A 7,878-nucleotide genomic window follows, 5' to 3' on the forward strand; every position below is an offset into this window, starting at 1 on the left:
GGTCCTATTTCAACTGTCTTGCTGAATGGAACACGCATGAGTTCATCACTGTTTCTGTAAATGCACCGGGCTCTTTATCACAGGACTATAGCCATACAGAGTCCCATTTGAGTAATCAGTTGAATTAGCCCTGGGAACATCTGTGTGTATCCCTGTCTTTACCTTGTCATCAACATGGTGCAAAAAGAGATACCCTGAGAACTGGAAGGCTAGAGGGAGGAAATGCTGTGTTTCCTTGGGTATCATCTGGTGCATTTATTTTTTCCTAACAGAATACATATTTAGCAATGAAAAATATCGTTGAATATTTTTTTGATTCCCTTTGAATGAAGAAGACATTTGTGCTGTGTAGAGAGAAGTAACTTCCAATCTGTGACAAAGACCTCTAAGGACACTCATGGAGTGTTTGGTGATGTTCTCTTCTATAAAGGTGAATTTTCAGCTTTTCTGAAGACATTCTCAGCCTTCCTATTGTTAGGTGTGCTATTACCAGCTTCATAAGCAAAATTTTGCTTCCATAAGTATTAGATGATTGCTCACATCACATTGTACAATGGTGAAAAATTCAATAGTTTTCCCAGCTTTAAGGGTTATTTTCAGAACTGTCTTGCAACTGGCTTTGCACACAGCTTTTTGGACAACTTTCCTCTTTTAAAATTGTGTGCATCTCACTCGCCAGAAACTCACCTAAGATGGGGGATGACAGGGAGCTGGTGATGTAGTTCACTCCTCCTCTGTGGCTAAAAGAACATTAGATATTAGATGACAGCATGACAGACCTTGTCCAGCCATTAAGATCATTAAGTCCTTCTTCCAAAGAAATATTTGCTTTTTTTTTTTCTTCTTTTCTTTGAAAAAGCCTATGGGAGCTTTTTGAGGAGCTATTGGCTTTCTGGAAAGAAAATATTTCGTTATTTCTAAGTATCTGTAAGCCTTTTCCTCCAGACCTTTGGTGCCATCTTGTAGTGAAGTAACTCTAAAGTTGCAGCCTTTGTGCAGGAATAACTAAGCAGCTGGTGCATAGCTCTTGAAATGCAATTGCCAGCCAGCTGGTCTATTAAGGTGAATAAAAAATGAGGCTAGTTAACTTTATTTGGCCCATATAACAACCCAGGAGTTGGTCTGTGGCTTTTCACTCATCCCTGCCCCACAACTGTTACATCTGTTGGGTAAGTGAAGCAGTAAGCTGGCCGCAGATTGACCTCACCCAGCGGATCTCTGCAGACAAGCAGAACTGCTCGACTTTGGAAAGGAATCCAATCCAATAATAATTTTAAAAAGCAAAGAAAACCACTTCACTTTTACCATATATAGAGATATAAATGCTTCTTGAAGAAAATAAATATGTTGAATACTAAACCCTGTGCATTACATCTTATAGTGTCAATAAGGGTTCTTTGTAGGTGGTATTAGCAGCTGGAGGAATCTTTCAGGAAAACAGCTTGAAGCTAAAGAAAATGTACAAGGAACTTTTAGCAGCAACCACTCCAGGTTAAAATATGATGTGTGTTTCAAAGCCCTAGAGATAAAACAGAGCTGTTAAAGCAATCATTCCCTGAACTCTGAGCAGGAACGCAGTTGCATTGTACACAGGACAAAAGTCGATGTTGCAGATAAGTGTTGTAATATTCAGACTACAGCTGCCTTTATAGTGATTGCAATGTATATCAGACATTAATGCTAAATGTAAGACCTTTGGCATACTGTTACTGAACAGTATTATAATTAATCACATACAAAGGAATCCAACAGCCCAGCTGCACAATATGCCTTCTTAAAGGAATATTTTATTTCCCCTTTTATTAATGAATTCTCTTAGTCTTTCTGGAGTACTTAAGTGCATTTGAAACCTAAAGACCTTTCTGAAGACTATCAATTCAGGTAACTTCCTGGCAAAAATATTCCTGCCACAGTTAAGCTCTCATCCAATTATGATTCAAATAAATGGAAAATTTTCAATGACTTAATTAACATTTGAATTAATTCTGCATTAAACACTGATGATAAAGAAGATCTTAACACATCAGTAATTCAATCTGTTTAAAGTATAGTTATCTTTTTATATCAGAATATCAACCTCTGTCTCAATAGCTTTGGGTAATTTTGATGCATATCTACTAGAAAAGTTTGGTCTGTAAATTATCTGCCAGGCCTTGTACTTTTTTGCAAGTCTGCGTCAGCAGGAATCTGAATTTTATTAACACATAACATGACAGCTTGAGCTTCTTGTTTTCTTTTTTTTAGCCTAATAAAAATGGTTGTCATAAACTAAACAGATCATGTTTATGTGTGTCATTCCTAGATGCTGCTGTTCTTGTTGGTTTCGTCACAATACAATAAAGCTACATTTTACAGCTGCCTTTGCTTCATGGATTTCTAACAAGTCCCAGACCTGCCTTGCTGTAAGGTTCGTTCCTGGTCAGAGAAGCAAGAGGTAGACCCTTAGCCATAATTTTGCTGGCTACATCACTGAGTGGTGTAATTTAGTTACCTACAGGTAACAACTTTTTGATAATTTTGGGAATATTGTAATCACTAGTGATTGCTTTACCTGTTAATCCACTGCTGTAAGGAACTGACTGGGCACAGATGTTTATTTACCTGACTGGTATGAATGTGGAAAAATGATGGGTAGATGTCCCGGCTTTGGACTTGGGTCTTGGGTATTTTTTTCTCTGTCTAGGTCTGCTCTGAAGTCAAAAGTGAAGTACTGGTCCCAGACTTTGAGACTTTCACCCCCTGGAGTTCAAGGCAATTCACTATACTGTGTCTGTGATAGACAGATGGTTTCCGTGGGAGGGATGTGTCTTTGCTCTGACTGTGGAAGTCTGCTGAGGTCTGCTCAGGGTGTTGGTCTCTGTGACTCTCACAGAAGCTCAGAGGAAACTTCCTAGTTAAGCTTCAGCTACTCTTCCACAAGCACACCCCTGCCTGGGCGCAGCAAGGCTTGTAACAGCTGCTTGTGCTGTGAAGTCAGTGTGCTGACCCAAAGGACATCTCGTGTCCACCTGCTTTTCTGAGGTCCTCACGCACATTGGAGTCAATGCATATGCCACCTCTGGACCATCTTTGCAGCCTTATGCACCTGACAGAACTCAACACCTCCCATGCTCATGCAGTGATTGAGCAGCACCATATTCCTCCAGACCAGGGGTAAAGGCTGTGAGACAGATTTTTTCTCTCCTACTGGCTGTTGCAGACCATGGTAGGACAAGGCTCTTAAAAACCTTCTCTGAATATGGGAACTCTGTCTTGCCTATGGTCCCAGGAATGCTTTTCTTCCACTGGTTCTTAAGCAGCAACGGAAGAAAATTGCATAGTTCAGACATGGGAGCACAGAAACTTAGCCAAATAAACCCCCAAACAAACCAACTTTTAACTGTCCAGACTAAGAAAGAATGCTTCCAAGCAATGTGCAATGCACTTATGCAGGTTTTCTTCTGCAGTAGTTAGTTCCCCACACAGCACATGACAGCTTTTGCTGCCTGCTCTTTGCAGATGTTGCATTAACATCTGTGTGGAGTAAATACAATTCATTTCTACCACTTTTCCTCCACGGTATGTGTCACCTTGACTGGAGATCACTCTACTCTTTTCCAAGTCAGCAGCTACCAAAAGTTAGTAGGAACGCAGCTGGGAAAAAAGGTAAGTGTGGGGGTTAAAACCTAATGAGTGAAACAGTAGTTTCCCACAATATGATCTGGTCTGTCTATAACAAGGCCCTCACAAAAGAGTTGTGCTATTCAATCTGAACTTCTTTGTATGATTTAATGATCATTCTTATTCTAGGTGTCCTTCAAGTAAAATCCATTTATAACCTTAAACCTGAAGGATGTCATTGATTCATTGAGGAACAGGGTGACCCATCAGAGCTAGTCTCAGTGGCCTCTGGTCAATTGGCCTCACTCCTTTCTGTAGGTATTCAAGGATCCCAGTTACCAAACAGCTTTTGCTGCTGATCACAAGACAGAGACTAAGTGTGGGAACAGCACTGGAACTAATCAGGAGTAAAAAATAATTTACTAACTTGGCACTCTACACTAACAGGAGCCTTTCTGTTGTCTTGGCGTACTGACTTTTAAATCCTGGTAATTTTGATAAAGGCTGCAGTTACAGCTGTTACAAAATTGCTATTAAATATGGGAAACACAAGTTTCAAGCTATATGGTGAGATAGATTTGAAACTGGACCAGACCCAGGTGTCTACACATTCTTACCATCATGAAGGACTCTTTCATTTCTGGCTGGAGCTAGTGGGGGAGACAAAGTAAGGCCTGGAAAGACTGAACTTTGGAAGGAGTTAATGAATGTTCTCACTGGTATATCAAGGAAAATGCCATCAGTTTAAGAATACTTTAAATTAGGATGGTGCAAATTGCAGGTATTTGGGAGTTTTGTCATTAACTATCTGTTTTTGCTCTTCGAAGGCCTCAACAGTGGGGTTAGGCACAGCTTAAGTCTGATTATATGGCTATCAGAAGACATACTGGGAAGCCCAATACTGATGCAGTGGCTTTGTTAGCCTGTGTCTTGCAGGGCTTGAATTGCCTGGTTGACATCAGCTTGGTCCCTGAGGAAGTGGTTAGGTTTCTCTGCACTAGAGTCTCCATGTGCTGCTTCTAGGAAAAATTGTTTGCTAAGGCTCAGTGCAGTGCAAACGCTGGAGCCAGCCTGGGTCCAGTGCTGCACGCAGAGCACCATCAAATGCATCACAGACATCTGGAGAAGCTCTGCATGGAGCCATCTTGTGTTTCTCAGGGTTTGTTAGATGTGATGCTACCAAAAAGAGCTATGCTGCTAAGTTCACCCTGGAAAAAGCAGAAGAGCGCTTATCATACAGTGGTGCCTGAGCTTTTAACTCTCAGTTCCGCACTAGCTACTGTTAATGTTCAGTCTGCTAAACTGCCCACAGATAGTTGTGAACTGTGTATTTCTAGGGAAGAGATGCTGAAATTATTATTTCGCCTTTATTCCCTTACATCAACTCACCTCTCCTGTACTGTCATCTCCGTACCCTATGAGGGTAAGAGGGTATAGATACAAAGTTCTATCTCCCCATCCTGTGTCCCTGCCTTGCTTCCAGCAGTACACACCGCAGCCCATGCCTTCCTCCACACCACACCACACTGAGCTCAGTCAGCTCACTTAGTCCTTCAGAGGGCAGCAGGAGGTGAAAGAAAGTGGTAGATCATGGGCCAAGAGTAAATACACTGTTGTTGCTGGTGTCCACATCGGTCTGGTAGCCAGCTAGTCAGCATGTGAATTAGCCCACAGGCCATTAGCTGCCAATTCTTTATACTTTCTGAAGGATTAATTTACAGTATCATGACTGGGACTCAACAAAAGCCATGGAGAAATATATTTTGAAAAAGATCAGAGAAAAACACTCTGCAGTTCTTTTTGCATGACTTTCCAGTCCTAATACTACAATATTTGAATAAAACTAAATGTCTTTGGTAAGTGAAAAAACAGGTAAAATATGGTCTTCAGACAAGAAATTAAATTATCTTCTCTGTGAATATACCTGATTTTGATTTTATGCTTAAGACCTAAGCTGCACGCTTCCAGCTCCTATAGGAATATATCCACTGATGTCACATATGCCCTGCTGAGCAAGTTGCATTTGCTTTGGTAATCATGATTTGTGCATTCAAATTCATATACTGAAAATTAAAAAGTAATTTTTATTTTTTTTGCAAAGACTGTGACAGGATTAATTTTTTAATGCATCTGGATAACCTGTTTCAAGACACATTTTTAATCAGCTTTATTTAGTGTACTTTACATTTGCATTCTATATTTGACCTCATTTGTATTGCCGCAATACATTTTGTGTGACTCAATTACTTCTTTACTAAAGGCTCCCGAGCTTTGCCTATTTCAGGGGCATAGACTATAACAGGATTAACAACAGGTTTGCTGGAAATCAGACATTTAGTGCATTTTCAAGAATCAGAAAATCCTCCATAACATCAAGGAGTGGTTTGTTTGGGACTTTCTTCTTGGCTCCCTCCTTTCTTTTTCCACCCCTCCTCTTTTAATGTCAGGTTGTATAGATGCACAATGAGGCAACAGGTGACTTCTTGAGGTCACTGGCCTCCAAATGGACATTTATTTGGTAACAAAGTTCTAGTCAGACTTCCAAATTTTTAAATTAATTTCACCAATAGGGTTGGGAAAGATCAGGTAAAACCAACAAGTAAGGAAATAAATCTCTTTTGCTGGTGGTTTGAGGAGTCTGTTAACATACAGCTGACTTCTTCAGGTTAGTATAAGAAGATGATTTCTCCAGCATTGTGCCATGAAATTCTCTGTATTTACTGGCATGTTTTTTTGTTATTACCTAGTGGAGTATTAACAAGAGGGAAAGGGCAGTTAACCTTTGCATCTGTACCTTGGCAACTAGCCAATACGTTAATAGAGATGATGAAAGCTGTGGAAAATTGCTGATTTCCTACCTTGTTCCAGAGAGGGGATTAAGAGAGTGGAAACTTGTCAGAGACAGCAAAGCTAATGCTGAAATTCAGAAGAGATATATGGGAAATTTTGGGCAGCAGAAAAACAGAGCTGAGTATACTACTGGTCTAATCTGATGTTCTGACCAGCTTTGTCCGGGTCAGCGATTGTCACAAAGAAAGCTTTACAATTCAGGAGGAAAACAAAAGGTGAAGGAGGATCCTAGAAAATTTTACAACAGATTAGACCCCAGATCAAACATTTGTTTTTAGAGGAGTCCAGAAAATGAGCCCAGATCCTGTACTGAGGATTAATTATTTTTAATCTCTGTTTCAGTATTTCCTGTATTTTTAAGTAAATTACAATAGTGTCATGCAAGTTGGTAAATAATTTGTTTTATGGTAGTTCTATCACACCTGTCATGTACTCCTGACAAGTCCTGTGCGATCATGAAAAGCTCTTCCCCTGTGTTCCTTAATATGCTTGTACCCCAGGCAGCAACCTCTGCCAGTCTTCAAAAGGTACTCCAGCACCCATCATCTTGATGGGTCACCTTTTCTCCAGGACACTGGGGCTAAAGCTCACCTGGGACAGCCCTAGAAGGGGCCCAGACTGGGTGTCCCTTTGTCTGAGTCCTTAACCTGGGTTCCTGCCTGTCTTTGTCTCTCTGTGCCCCTCTGGGCTTGTGTAGACAGGCTTTTGGTGGGCTGATGGCTACTGTGGTGGGCCTGGGAGTATCTGGGCAGGGTGTTATTTGGGCTTCCACTCCATTGTTTCTCTGTGCTCCTTTGTGGGTATGCAAAATTTTAGAACATAACCAAGACATCTTATCATCCTGGTCTCTGTTTGAAGGCTTTGACTCCCCTCTGATCAGGCACATCCTAAATTATCCAGAGGGAAAAATGCCACATATGGCATTTCCATTGTAGAGCCAATTCTACTTTAAGCCCTACTTTTCATGGATTCATTCATAGGGTCCCAGGGAATGTCCCTCCACTGAAGTCTGGGGTTTTTTTGCAGATGGATGATCAGTGGGCTTTTAGGGTACTTCCATGAATGGATCAGTCTTAATGGATCTTAAATCTTATTGGGTCATTTTGGAGGACTAATTTATGGAAGCCTTCTCCAGAGTCTGAGATTAATGCAGGTCATAGGAATAGTTATAGAAACCCACCTCTTCCCATTTACCACATGAAAGCACAAGGTTTGAGGATATTTCTTTGTTGTTTCATTTAACAGGAATAGATCTGCATAGGCAGATCAGTCCACTAAGCAACTGTCAGCTGGCAGTGTCCTGCAGCTATCACAGAAAAGGTCACCAACCTCTTTCTGCAAAGCTCCAAAATCAGGAAAGACCAGGTCTGATAAGTATGGGAAGTCAGAAACCTTTAGAGGCATTGTGGTGGCTTGAACAACAAATAC

The sequence above is a fragment of the Falco rusticolus genome, chromosome 6 (genome assembly GCF_015220075.1).
Source record: "Falco rusticolus isolate bFalRus1 chromosome 6, bFalRus1.pri, whole genome shotgun sequence".
Classification (NCBI taxonomy): domain Eukaryota; kingdom Metazoa; phylum Chordata; class Aves; order Falconiformes; family Falconidae; genus Falco; species Falco rusticolus.